We start from the raw sequence: 12,638 nt of genomic DNA on the forward strand, positions 1-12,638 counted from the left end.
GACAGATGCAGTTTTAGCAAAGCTGCACGGTGGATTAGGCTGGAGTGCTGGACTAGGAATGGGGAGGCCAGAGTACAAACTCCCCATTCAGCCGTGAGCGTTGCTGGGTGACTCTGGGCCACTCATTTCTCTCTTAGCCTAACCTACCTCACAGGGTTGTTGTGAAGGGAAACTCATGCAGTACACCCCTCTGGCCTCCTTGGAGGAAGAGCGGGGTATAAATGTATTATTAATAATCATCATCATCTTTATAAAACACCTGTGCGGTGAGTAACCAAACACCTAATAGCTGAACCTATGCTCCTCACCTGCTCATAGGGGGACGTGACAGTTGCAGCTAGCAAAGCTGCAGAGTGGATTAGGCTTGGGCATGCTCCTGCAACATGAAACACTTGCAGGCCCTGCCCAGATTACTAAACACCTGTTCCCAAAGCACCAATTTCTTTTTAATGTTTTAAAGATAATTTTTTTTATTTATTTCATTTTATATTGCGCTCTTCTTCAAAGGAGGCCAGAGTGGTGTACTACATACTTGAGCTTCTCCTCACAACAACCCTGTGAAGTAGGCTAGGCTGAGAGAGAAGTGACTGGCCCAGAGCCACAGCACACAATGACAGCTCCTCACCTGCTCATAAGGGTACATTACAGATGCAGTTAATTGTGGAGTACACAAGTCTCTTTACTAATTCTAAAGTTAACAAGGGTAAGAGCTTCTGACAGGTGTTGGAGAGACTGAGCATGCTCTCTTTTTGCCAGCATTCAAGATGTCAGTCGTTGATAGATTGACCTTCAGGGTAAGGGCACTGGCTTCAACTGGAGAGACTGAGCATGCTCCCTTCTTGCTCGCTTCTTCCTGCTCTCTTGCCAGCTCTTTAGGCCTTTCACAGAAATTAACATTCATCCTTGGGATGCATTATTGTAGTCATTCTTCTTTATGTTTCAGAGTAATTTTGTTACATAATTGCACATCCAATCACATGTGATTTTTTTTTGCAGAATCTGGATTGCATCTCTTTGATATTTTAATCAGAAATGAAAATCTGATAGGGGTTTTGGGCAGAAAACAAAAAGGAGCTTCATTTAACCATACTGAGCATGCTCCAATGCTTTGGAGCATGCTCAGATGCATAGTGTAACACTCCTCGATGCGTATGAAAAAACTGTGCTACACCGGGAGCGGCTGCTGCTTGCGACTAGGAAGACGACTCACCCGCGTGGCAGCCGGCTGGCAGTGGCGGAGAGAGCAGCCAGTGCCGTGAACCCCGTGGGCAGAGGCGTAACTAGGGAAAATAGCGCCTAGGGCAAGCACTGAAATTGCACTCCTGTCCAAACAGGAATAATGGGACTTGTAGTCAACAATATCTGGAAATCCCTCTTAAAAGGAGCACTGTACCATTATGTAACCGCAATGGGGTACCTATAGGGATCTGTTGTGTTTTCAAGAAAAGGGCTGTAAGTTAAAAAATTTAATTGAAGTACAAAATCTGGTTAGTAATTGGTTTCAGTACCATCAGTTAAATGAAGTTTTTAAGGATTACAAACTTGGATTTGAGGATCAAATCTCGAGATTTGAGAAGGAGCTATGTGAAAATGATGAAAAATTAGTGTCTAAGATGTATAGGCTGTTGCTTTTGGAAGAGACAAGAGATGAAGTGGTTAGAATGACTATGATAAAATGGGCTCAAGACGTGGGTCATAATATAGATATGGCAGCTTGGGAAAAATTATGGAAAACTGATTTAAAGTTCACTGCATGTTACACTTTAAAAGGAAATTATTATAAGATGATGTATAGGTGGTATTTGATGCCTAGAAATTGGCGATAATGTATAAAAATGTTTCAAACAAATGTTGGAAATGTGGACATTGTGAAGGAACATTTTTCCATATGTGGTGGTTTTGTAGGAAGGCAAAGGCCTTTTGGGACATGATATATAATGAATTTAAAAAAAATTAAATGACATTTCCTAAGAGCCCAGAATCCTTCCTGTTGGGAATAACGCAAGGAGAGTTTTCCACAAGCAATTTAACATTCTTCATGTATGCAACCACGGCGGCCAGAATAGTATATGCACAGAAATGGAAGGACAATGAACTGCCCACAAAAGAAGATTGGCTGATAAGAATTTTGGAATATGTGGTGATGGCAAAACTTACAGTACTGATAAGAGATCAAAATTTGGAAGGTTTTAAAGAAGATTAGAAATCATTCTTACTGTACCTAAAGAACTATTTTCCTAATATTGATTTTTCAACAGGGTTTGAAATTTAGTAATATTAGCAGGTTGAGTAGACTAAAATCGAGTTTGGTAAGATATAGGTTATATGTTTTGAATTATTATAGCAAGGGTTAATTGTATAGTTAGTGATTCACGCTGATTGGTGAGCTGGAAGTCAATTTTTGTTTAATTGGATGTAATGAGATGTTCAAGATATTGTTAAAAACAATAAAAATTTAATGGGGGAAAAAAAAAAAGGAGCACAGTACCATCTAGACATGGTTGTTGATCAAAACCTGAAAACATGAGCCTTCTCTGTAAAAGACTTAGAACAACAGTCAGGAGTTATGCGAGGATCCCAAGTGTCATTTTCTCTGTCTCATCTCATTCTTTTTAGAAAACATGACTTTGTCCTAGAGGATCACCTGCCCAAATAGCCACTAGCAAAAGAGGGGAAGAAGAAGGTGGTGGTGGTGGTGTCTATAAACCAGTGAATGATTCCTGCCAGCCTTTGTCTTATTATGACTGTTGGCTCATGATGGGGTATATGTACATTCAACACACTAGTGTTTACTTTGACACCAAGAGGGAGGAGGATACATTAGTTTGCCACACTAGACAGAGGAATTTGCAACAGGAGCAGACAGCCAAGTTCTGCCAGGGCCAACACCAGCCGCTGCCAGACCAAGAATATATTGTAATTTGCCCCTTCCTGTCACAAGCAGTGTGCTGTTCTTTTATTATTGACTCTAACTCTCAGATATCCCAGTCATGGATGGAAAATTCAGGGTCAATTTACAAGAGACACATTTTCTACATGGAAGTTTCTTCTGTGCAGGTGTTGTGCAGAAACCCATGTGTAGTGACCGCCAGGGGCATAGCAAGGTTGGAATGGGCCAAGATGAGATTTTAAAATTGGCCCCCAGCCCCTCAAAATCCAGGGCCTCCACACACCCCAGGCCCCCAAGGATTTACGTCTGATATTTCAAAATAAGTATGCTGTCTGGAAATACATTTCACTGAATACACACACTTCACAGTATATAGTGATATACATTGAGTACTATATATTTGTGCTACTTTTAATGCCTAGAACACAGTGTAGCAACGCTAATTATTAAAATGGCCCCCTCGCTGCAGATTAGCAAAGGAGACTTTTAACCATGAGCCTATGTTTGTTTTTTCAGAATTCTGAACAAATTCAGTAAAGTTTGATTCCGGGAGGTTTTTTACACGAGGCTTTTAAAGCCCTTTAACACACATCTCCTCTGGAATGGAGGTGTTGCAGTCACATGTTGGCCAGATGCACCTTGAAGTCCCTGCAAGTTATTGGGGAGCAGTTCACACACAAGAAAAATAAAATAAAAGCATAACACATGCTTCACAGTTCTCACTCAGACCTTCTGGGTTGCAAAACAACTTGAACATAAGTGCATTTATAAATGAATGAATGACAATAAATAAATAAAATAAAATATACTTTTGCAGAAGTTTTTGTAATTTTCTGCCATGAAACAAACCACTTATAGGCCTTTTTAGATAGTTTTTGTTTTTAAAGCCAGCACATTTTTCAGTCTGTTTTAAATTAAATATTCAGAGACTTCTCAATCTCCCCCTCTGCATATCAAAGCTCTATGGCAAGCAGATCCCTATATATGGTGTGTGTGTGGGGGTGCAACCACAAAAAGGAATTCACAGCCTACCTGGCAAAAGCTGTGCTGGCTGGTCTGGGCAGAGGGTCTGCTGCAGAACTCTGCCTGCCTCCTCCTTCCTGGCTTGCTTGGCCTGCCGAGTTCAGGCTTCAGGGAGGCCTACTCGGAGGCCTCTCTGGAAGCCCTGCCCACCCACTGATCAGCTGAGAGGCGGGGAGAGAAACCTCTGCAGTTTGCAGGCTGCTCTCATCCTAGGCCTCGTTATCGATCCTAGGCCGGAGCTGGAGGCAAGTGGCTGAGGGGCCCTGGGGCTGGGCAGGTTGGCAGTGGGGTGGGGGTGGCAGGAACTGGCATGGTGCACCCTCCTCAGTGGCACCTAGGGCACGTGCCCTGCCTGCCCCCCCAGTTCCGCCTATGCATGTGGGCATTGCCGTCGCTGCTGCCTGCGCCTGCCTTGCTGCCTGTTGGTGTGCTCTGGCGTCTGGGAATTGCTCTCTTGTTGAGCCTGCATTGCCTTTCTCCCCGCCCGCCCCCCGGGCTGTCCTTAGGGCATGGCAAGCAGGGTGACTGCCAGGGCCCCACTCTTTTAAACACCTTAGAATTAATTGGAAGGGGGCCCACACCCTGCCAAGGCTTTCTAAGGACAGCCCTGCCACGGTGGTCACCCCCCAACAGCCCGACTCCGTCACCTTTTCTTTTCTTTCTCCCCCCCTCCTATCCAGCCTGCCCCTCCCCTTTCCCTCTTGTCAAGCTGCCCCATCCCCATCCCCTTTCCCTTTCTCCCCCCTCCTCAAGCCTCGCTTTCCTTCCTTCCTTTCTCCCTCCCTCTATTATCAAGCCTGCATCCCCCCTCTCTCTTGTCAAACCTGCCCCATCCCCTTTCCCTCTTGCTTGCTTTCTCCTTCTCTCTCTCTCTCTCTCCTGCATCCTGGCCCTGTGCTTATACTGAGAGAGGGGATATAATGGAATCTAATGATCCATGCTAGGGATCATTAGGAAGGGGACTGAAAATAAAACTGCTAATATTATAATGCTCTTATACAAATCTCTGGTGTGGCCTCACTTGGAGTACTGTGTGCAGTTCTGGTAACCATATCTTAACAAGGACATTATAGAACTGGAAAAGGTGCAGAAGATAACAACCAAGATGATCAGGAACCTGGAGCAGTTTCCCTTATGAGGCAAGGCTACAACACCTGGGGCTTTTTGGTTTAGAAAAAAGACGACTATGGGGAGACATGATAAAGCTGATTAGAATTATGCATGGAGTAGAGTAGAGAGGGTGGACAGAGAAACCTCTCTCCCTCTCTCACAACACTAGAACCTGGGGTAATCGCATGAAACTGTAGGCTGGAAATTTCAGGACCAACAAATGGAAGTACTTGTTCACACAGCGTGTAAATTAATCTGCCATGGGAAGTGGAGATGGCCACTAATTTGGTTGGTTTTAAAAGGGGCTTAGACAAATTGACGGAGGGCATGTTTATCAAAGGCTACTAGTCTGGTGTCTATAGGCCACCTCCTGCCTCAGAGGCTAGATGCCTCTAAATCTCAGTTGCAGGGGAGGCACTGCAAGTGAAAGGGCATGCCCTCATCTCTTGCCTGTGGACTTCTCAGAGGCATCTGGTGGGTTGCTGTGTGAAACAGGATGCTGTATTGGATGGGCCTTTGGCATGATCTAGCAGGGTGTTCTTAGGAGGAGGAGAGGCACGCAAGTTAAAGGAACTTAGCTGAGGCAGAGGAGCAGCTGAGGGACCAAGGTGCCGAGAGCCTTCCCACTCTTTACCCAAAGGAAATTAGCTGTACATAAGGGCCACCCAAATCTAATTTTGCGGTAGGCACACAGTGTGAACGCTACGCCGTCTGTGCCCCTTCTCTTCCTTCCTGTGCGTATGCAATGCCTGATGGTCAGTAGCTCTGCCCATTTGCCCCTGTGCCGGCAACAGCCGAAGCTCACTGAAAACTTGTTAGCCAAAAGATAAAAAGTGTGTGTGTTGTTAATGTTCCAATTTGCTTTGTGTGCAGCCAAGTCTAGGGGCGACTGCCCCGCCTGTGCTTGCAGAACCTCTCTGCTTCCAAGCCGTCTGCCACCTCCGCTTCCAGGCCTCCCCCCGAGACCGACCTTCCCTTCCCCTCTCATCACCGCTTCGGGGAGGGGGGGGGGAGAGATGGGAAAAGAAAGGAGTCCTGTTCCCTTTTTGATCTCCTCTTTCCTCATCTCCGCAATCTGCTTGCAAGCCGTCTGCCGCCTCCGCTTCCAGCCCGCCTTCCCCGTCACAGCAGAAGAGCCCAGGAAAAGTGGGGTGTCCTTGCGCCTCCCACTGGCCGAAGTTGGCTCGGCAGGTGGCTTGCCTCATCCGTCTGCCTGGCTTTTTGCTCCAGCAGGAGATGGCACCATCAGCTAGTTAGCCGAGAAGCAGCCAGGGCCGCCTCCCCAAGCAGAAGTGGCCAGCTCTTGCTTGCGGGCTGCAGGGCACTGGTCACGGTGGGCGGGAGCATCATGTTTGCAACTTGGAGGCAGACTGCAGCGCTGCCGTCCGAGGGGGAGACAGGCACGCTGGAGAGGGTCATTGCAGCTGGGAGGAGGCGCAGAGAGACATGCAGGTGGGTTTCTGGCCCTGGGCTGTGCCTTGCAGCAGCAGCAGCAGCAGCAGCAGCAGCAGCAGCAGCAGCAGCAGCAGCATTTGAAGGGAGTTTGGGTGGGGGGGGGGCACGAGGTGGGTCCTGTTTGGGTGGAAGCAGGCTGAGGGGCATGGAGAGGTGAGCCGGTGTTGCTGTCTCCCTTGGTAGTAGGCGGAGTCACTGGCGCCACTGTGCTTAAGATGGGTCAGAGCAGGCATAGCAAGCGTCTACGGCCACACTACCCTGAACGCGCCCGATCTCGTCTGATCTCGGAAGCTAAGCAGGGTCAGGCCTGGTTAGTACTTGGATGGGAGACCGCCTGGGAATACCGGGTGCTGTAGGCTTTTTAGTCATGATTGCTGCTTTTGGCACACTTCCTAGTGGACAACATCTTTCCCTCTTACCCCCCAAACACCAACACCCCCTGCGCCCGCGAGACCAACCTGCGCTTCCCCTTTCAGCACTGTCTCGGGGGGGGGGGGGGCGGTGGGAGATGAGAAAAGGATGGAGCCCTTTGCCTTTGGCGTGTGGCTGGCCTCTTTCTTCCACTCCGCTCTCCCGCCTCTGCTTCCAAGGTGGCCTCCTTCCTCCTTCTCTTGGCCCCAGAAGAAGAGGCCTGGAAAGGTGGGGTGTCCTTGCGCCTCCCACTGGCGGAAGGTGGCTGGGCAGGCGGCTTGCCTCATCCGCCTGCCCGGCTGCTTGCTTCAGCAGGAGATGGCACTGGGAGTTAGGCGAGAAGCATCCCGAGCCACCTCTTCATGAGGAAGAAGAGGCCCGGTCTTGATTCCAGACTCCCGGGCTGGGTCCCGGTGGCCCGGTGGTCCTGCTTGCGACTCGCAGGCAGACTCCAGCACCATCCCGGGGGCCAGAGGCACGCCACAGAGGGTCTTTGCAGCTGGCAGCAGGCGCAGCCAGCCAATGCAGCTGTCTTTCTGACACAGGGCTGTGCCTGGGCCCTTGCAGCAGCAGCAGCGGCGGCAACTTGGGGGTTGCGAGGTGGGTCTTGTTTGGGTGGAAGCAGGCTGAGCGGCAGGGAGAGGCGAGCCTGTGTTGCTGTCTCCCTTGGTGGTAGGCGGAGTCACTGGCGCCACTGTGCTTAAGATCGGTCAGAGCAGGCATAGCAAGCGTCTACGGCCACACTACCCTGAACATGCCCGATCTCGTCTGATCTTGGAAGCTAAGCAGGGTCAGGCCTGGTTAGTACTTGGATGGGAGACCGCCTGGGAATACTGGGTGCTGTAGGCTTTTAATTTCTTTCTTTTTTGACCTTTTGCATCTCACAGCATCTTTCCCAGTTACCCCGCCCCCGAGACCGACCTTCCCTTCCCCACTCATCACCGCTTGGGGGGGGGGAGATGGGAAAAGAAAGGAGTCCTGTTCCCTTTTTGCTCTCGTCTTCAGGGGCGTAACTACCATTAGGCAGGGGGAGGCAGTCGTCTTGGGGCCCCACTGCCTCGAGGGGCCCCCCAGAGGCACATCACATGACTCCCCACCCGCCCATGTTGCAGCCCTTGTGAATTATGTTGAGTCTCTTGGAGATCGGCAGGAGCAGAGAGTAAAAAAACCTAAATTGTGAAGTGTGTTTGTGTGTGTATATCAGCGAGGCGCCAATTTAAAAATCTTGTCTCTGGGCCCCCTCCAACCTTGCCACGCCCCTGCTCCTCTTTCCTCATCTCCGCTCTCTGCTTGCAAGCCGTCTGCCGCCTCCGCTTCCAGCCCACCTTCCCCGTCGCACCAGAAGAGCCCAGGAAAAGTGGGGTGTCCTTGTGCCTCCCACTGGCCAAAGTTGGCTCGGCAGGTGGCTTGACTCATCCGTCTGCCTGGCTTTTTGTTCCAGCAGGAGATGGCACCATCAGCTAGTTAGCCGAGAAGCAGCCAGGGCCGCCTCCCAGTGGTGTAACTAGGGAAAACGGCGCCCAGGGCAAGCACTGAAATTGCGCCTCCCCGCCACCCCCCCAACATACATCTGACTGACACACATGTTTCAGAAAAGTTTTATTTTAAAAATTTAAAAAATTACAAAAATTACCAATATCATACATGTGGTCAAGCTGCTATCTACCACTAGAGATTTATTTTTTAAAACTATCCAAATTGTGGGGTTATCATTAATTTGTTTGGATAGCTCAGGTTAAAATGCTGGAAAACAACAAATTTCAGTATGCTGGGGCTCATGAAATCCCCAAATATTATGCAGAGTTGTACTTGGAAAAACTAAAAGAAGTGCCTGTCTAATTCTCTGCTATGCATTGTAGCATCACGATTACATAAGTTTTAAAAATAAATGGAGAATTTGACTTTTCCCAGATACTCTGAAAATAATTAAATGATATGCAGAGTAAACTGTGTCACTGCTTGGAATATATTCTAGTATTTCAGAAAGACAGTAAAAATGAGAGAAAGAGCAAGAAACTCCCAGTGGGCCTTAATACTAAGGATATCACACTGATTCAAAGACAAACTCACCATTAATAGCCATATTATTAAGACATCACATTTAACTCACTTATCACAAGAAGCAAAGTAAGAGCAAATGGATAAATCTTAGCTCATGAACTTCAGCTCAGTGTTCACAAGCCCTTATTCTCTGTACATAGTGCTAATCTGAATATGTGTACAGTGACATATTATATTAATTTTTTAAAAAAATTACCTGTGGCCCCTTCAGGGGACATCTTTAAGGCTGTGGGGGTTCTGCAAAGTTCCCCACTCCTCCCACTGGCCTCTAGGGCCTCACAGGCACCATTTGAGCATGTGCGGTGGTCATTAATTTTTTTTTTTTTTACAAAAAATGGCCGCTGAAAACAAAATGGCCACTGTGCATGCTCAAATGGCCTCTGTGAGGCGTGGCATGCCCTAGGGCCTCACAGAGGCCATTTGAGCATGCCCAGTGGCCATTTTGTTTTTGGTGGCCATTTTTTTAATTATTTAATTTTAAGAAATTGCGCCCCCCCTTCAAGTGGAGCCCGGGGCACGTGCCCCCCCTGCCCCCACTATAGATACGCCCCTGCCGCCTCCCCAAGCAGAAGAGGCCAGCTCTTGCTTGCGGGCTGCAGGGCACTGGTCACGGTGGGCGGGAGCGTCCTGCTTACAACTTGGAGGCAGACTGCAGCGCTGCCGTCCGAGGGGGAGACAGGCACGCCGGAGAGGGTCATTGCACCTGGGAGGAGGCGCAGAGAGACATGCAGGTGGATTTCTGGCCCTGGGCTGTGCCTTGCAGAAGCAGCAGCAGCAGCAGCAGCATTTGAAGGGAGTTGGGGGGGAGTGCATGAGGTGGGTCCTGTTTGGGTGGAAGCAGGCTGAGGGGCATGGAGAGGCGAGCCGGTGTTGCTGCATCCCTTGGGAGTAGGCAGAGTCACTGGGGACACTTTGTTCAAGAACGGTCAGAGCAGGCACAGCACGGGTGTACGGCCACACTACCCTGAACACGCCCAATCTCGTCTGATCTCGGAAGCTAAGCAGGGTCAGGCCTGGTTAGTACTTGGATGGGAGACCACCTGGGAATACCGAGTGCTGTAGGCTTTTAATTTCTTTCTTTTTTGACCTTTTGCATCTCACAGCATCTTTCCCGGTTACCCCGCCCCCGAGACCGACCTTCCCTTCCCCTCTCATCGCCGCTTCGGGGGGGGGGGGAGATGGGAAAAGAAAGGAGTCCTGTTCCCTTTTTGCTCTCCTCTTTCCTCATCTCCGCTCTCTGCTTGCAAGCCGTCTGCCGCCTCTGCTTCCAGCCCGCCTTCCCCGTCACAGCAGAAGAGCCCAGGAAATGTGGGGTGTCCTTGCGCCTCCCACTGGCCGAAGTTGGCTCGGCAGGTGGCTTGCCTCATCCGTCTGCCTGGCTTTTTGCTCCAGCAGGAGATGGCACCATCAGCTAGTTAGCCGAGAAGCAGCCAGGGCCGCCTCCCCAAGCAGAAGAGGCCAGCTCTTGCTTGCGGGCTGCAGGGCACTGGTCACGGTGGGCGGGAGCGTCCTGCTTGCAACTTGGAGGCAGACTGCAGCGCTGCCATCCGAGGGGGAGACAGGCACGCTGGAGAGGGTCATTGCACCTGGGAGGAGGCGCAGAGAGACATGCAGGTGGATTTCTGGCCCTGGGCTGTGCCTTGCAGAAGCAGCAGCAGCAGCAGCATTTGAAGGGAGTTTGGGTGGGGGGGTGCACGAGGTGGGTCCTGTTTGGGTGGAAGCAGGCTGAGGGGCATGGAGAGGTGAGCCGGTGTTGCTGCATCCCTTGGTGGTAGGCGGAGTCACTGGCGCCACTGTGCTTAAGATGGGTCAGAGCAGGCATAGCAAGCGTCTACGGCCACACTACCCTGAACGCGCCCGATCTCGTCTGATCTCGGAAGCTAAGCAGGGTCAGGCCTGGTTAGTACTTGGATGGGAGACCGCCTGGGAATACCGGGTGCTGTAGGCTTTTTAGTCATGATTGCTGCTTTTTGCACATTTCCTAGTGGACAACATCTTTCCCTGTTAGCCCCCACACACCAACACCCCCTGCGCCCGCGAGACCAACCTTTGCTTCCCCTTTCGGCACTGTCTCTGGGGGGGGGGGATGAGAAAAGGATGGAGCCCTTTGCCTTTGGCGTGTGGCTGGCCTCTTTCTTCCACTCCGCTCTCCCGCCTCTGCTTCCAAGGTGGCCTCCTTCCTCCTTCTCTTGGCCCCAGAAGAAGAGGCCTGGAAAGGTGGGGTGTCCTTGCGCCTCCCACTGGCGGAAGGTGGCTGGGCAGGCGGCTTGCCTCATCCGCCTGCCCGGCTGCTTGCTTCAACAGGAGATGGCACTGGGAGTTAGCCGAGAAGCATCCCGAGCCACCTCTGCATGAGGAAGAAGAGGCCCGGTCTTGATTCCAGACTCCCGGGCTGGGTCCCGGTGGCCCGGTGGTCCTGCTTGCGACTCGCAGGCAGACTCCAGCACCATCCCGGGGGCCAGAGGCACGCCGCAGAGGGTCTTTGCAGCTGGCAGCAGGCGCAGCCAGCCAATGCAGCTGTCTTTCTGGCACTGGGCTGTGCCTGGGCCTTTGCAGCAGCAGCAGCAGCGGCGGTGGCGGCGGCAACTTGTGGGGTGCACGAGGTGGGTCCTGTTTGGGTGGAAGCAGGCTGAGCGGCAGGGAGAGGCGAGCCTGTGTTGCCGTCTCCCTTGGTGGTAGGCGGCGTCACTGGCGCCACTGTGCTTAAGATCGGTCAGAGCAGGCATAGCAAGCGTCTACGGCCACACTACCCTGAACGCGCCCGATCTCGTCTGATCTCGGAAGCTAAGCAGGGTCAGGCCTGGTTAGTACTTGGATGGGAGACCGCCTGGGAATACCGGGTGCTGTAGGCTTTTTAGTCATGATTGCTGCTTTTGGCACACTTCCTAGTGGACAACATCTTTCCCTGTTACCCCTCAAACACCAACACCCCCTGCGCCCGCGAGACCAACCTTCGCTTCCCCTTTCAGCTCTGTCTGGGGGTGGGGGAGATGAGAAAAGGATGGAGCCCTTTGCCTTGGCCGTGTGGCTGGCCTCTTTCTTCCACTCCGCTCTCCCGCCTCTGCTTCCAAGGTGGCCTCCTTCCTCCTTCTCTTGGCCCCAGAAGAAGAGGCCTGGAAAGGTGGGGTGTCCTTGCGCCTCCCACTGGCCGAAGTTGGCTCGGCAGGTGGCTTGCCTCATCCGTCTGCCTGGCTTTTTGCTCCAGCAGGAGATGGCACCATCAGTTAGTTAGCCGAGAAGCTGCCAGGGCCTCCTCCCAGAGGCGCCACATAACTAGGGAAAACGGTGCCCGGGGCAAGCGCTGAAATTGCGCCCCCCCCGGCCGCCCCCTTAGCTAAGCAGGGTCCACCCTGGTTTGCATTTGAATGGGAGACTAGAACTGTGAGCACTGGAAGATATTCCCCTCAGTAGATGGAGCCTCTCTGGGAAGAGCATCTAGGTCCCAAGTTCCCTCCATGGCAGCATCTCCAAGATCGGGCTGCAAGAGGCTCCTGCCTGCAACCTTGGAGAAGCCGCTGCCAGACTGGATAGACAATACTGAGCTAGATAACCAATGGTCTGACTCAGTATATGGCAGCTTCCTATGTTCCTAAATACTACTGCAGCACACACACAAGACACCTGTCTCATCCTGACACTCAGACAACTTCCATAATCAAGATCCTACACACACACACACACACACACA

At 51.3% G+C, this 12,638-nt stretch overlaps 4 non-coding genes and 1 pseudogene across 4 annotated transcripts; all 5 read left to right on the top strand.

The window, feature by feature from the left end:
• The first annotated feature begins 6,718 nt into the window (after positions 1 to 6,718).
• On the top strand, positions 6,719 to 6,837 carry LOC128352734 (5S ribosomal RNA). Its single transcript, XR_008320629.1, has one exon. It is a non-coding gene; the product is annotated as a 5S ribosomal RNA (ribosomal RNA).
• Positions 6,838 to 7,619: 782 nt separating this feature from the next.
• LOC128352605 (5S ribosomal RNA) lies at positions 7,620 to 7,738 on the top strand. Its single transcript, XR_008320534.1, has one exon. It is a non-coding gene; the product is annotated as a 5S ribosomal RNA (ribosomal RNA).
• Positions 7,739 to 9,896: 2,158 nt separating this feature from the next.
• On the top strand, positions 9,897 to 10,015 carry LOC128352608 (uncharacterized; annotated as a pseudogene).
• A 764-nt stretch (positions 10,016 to 10,779) lies between these two features.
• LOC128352735 (5S ribosomal RNA) lies at positions 10,780 to 10,898 on the top strand. The gene has a single exon (XR_008320630.1). It is a non-coding gene; the product is annotated as a 5S ribosomal RNA (ribosomal RNA).
• A 785-nt stretch (positions 10,899 to 11,683) lies between these two features.
• On the top strand, positions 11,684 to 11,802 carry LOC128352737 (5S ribosomal RNA). The gene has a single exon (XR_008320631.1). It is a non-coding gene; the product is annotated as a 5S ribosomal RNA (ribosomal RNA).
• Positions 11,803 to 12,638: the final 836 nt, after the last annotated feature.

Source organism: Hemicordylus capensis, chromosome 3 (genome assembly GCF_027244095.1).
Source record: "Hemicordylus capensis ecotype Gifberg chromosome 3, rHemCap1.1.pri, whole genome shotgun sequence".
Classification (NCBI taxonomy): domain Eukaryota; kingdom Metazoa; phylum Chordata; class Lepidosauria; order Squamata; family Cordylidae; genus Hemicordylus; species Hemicordylus capensis.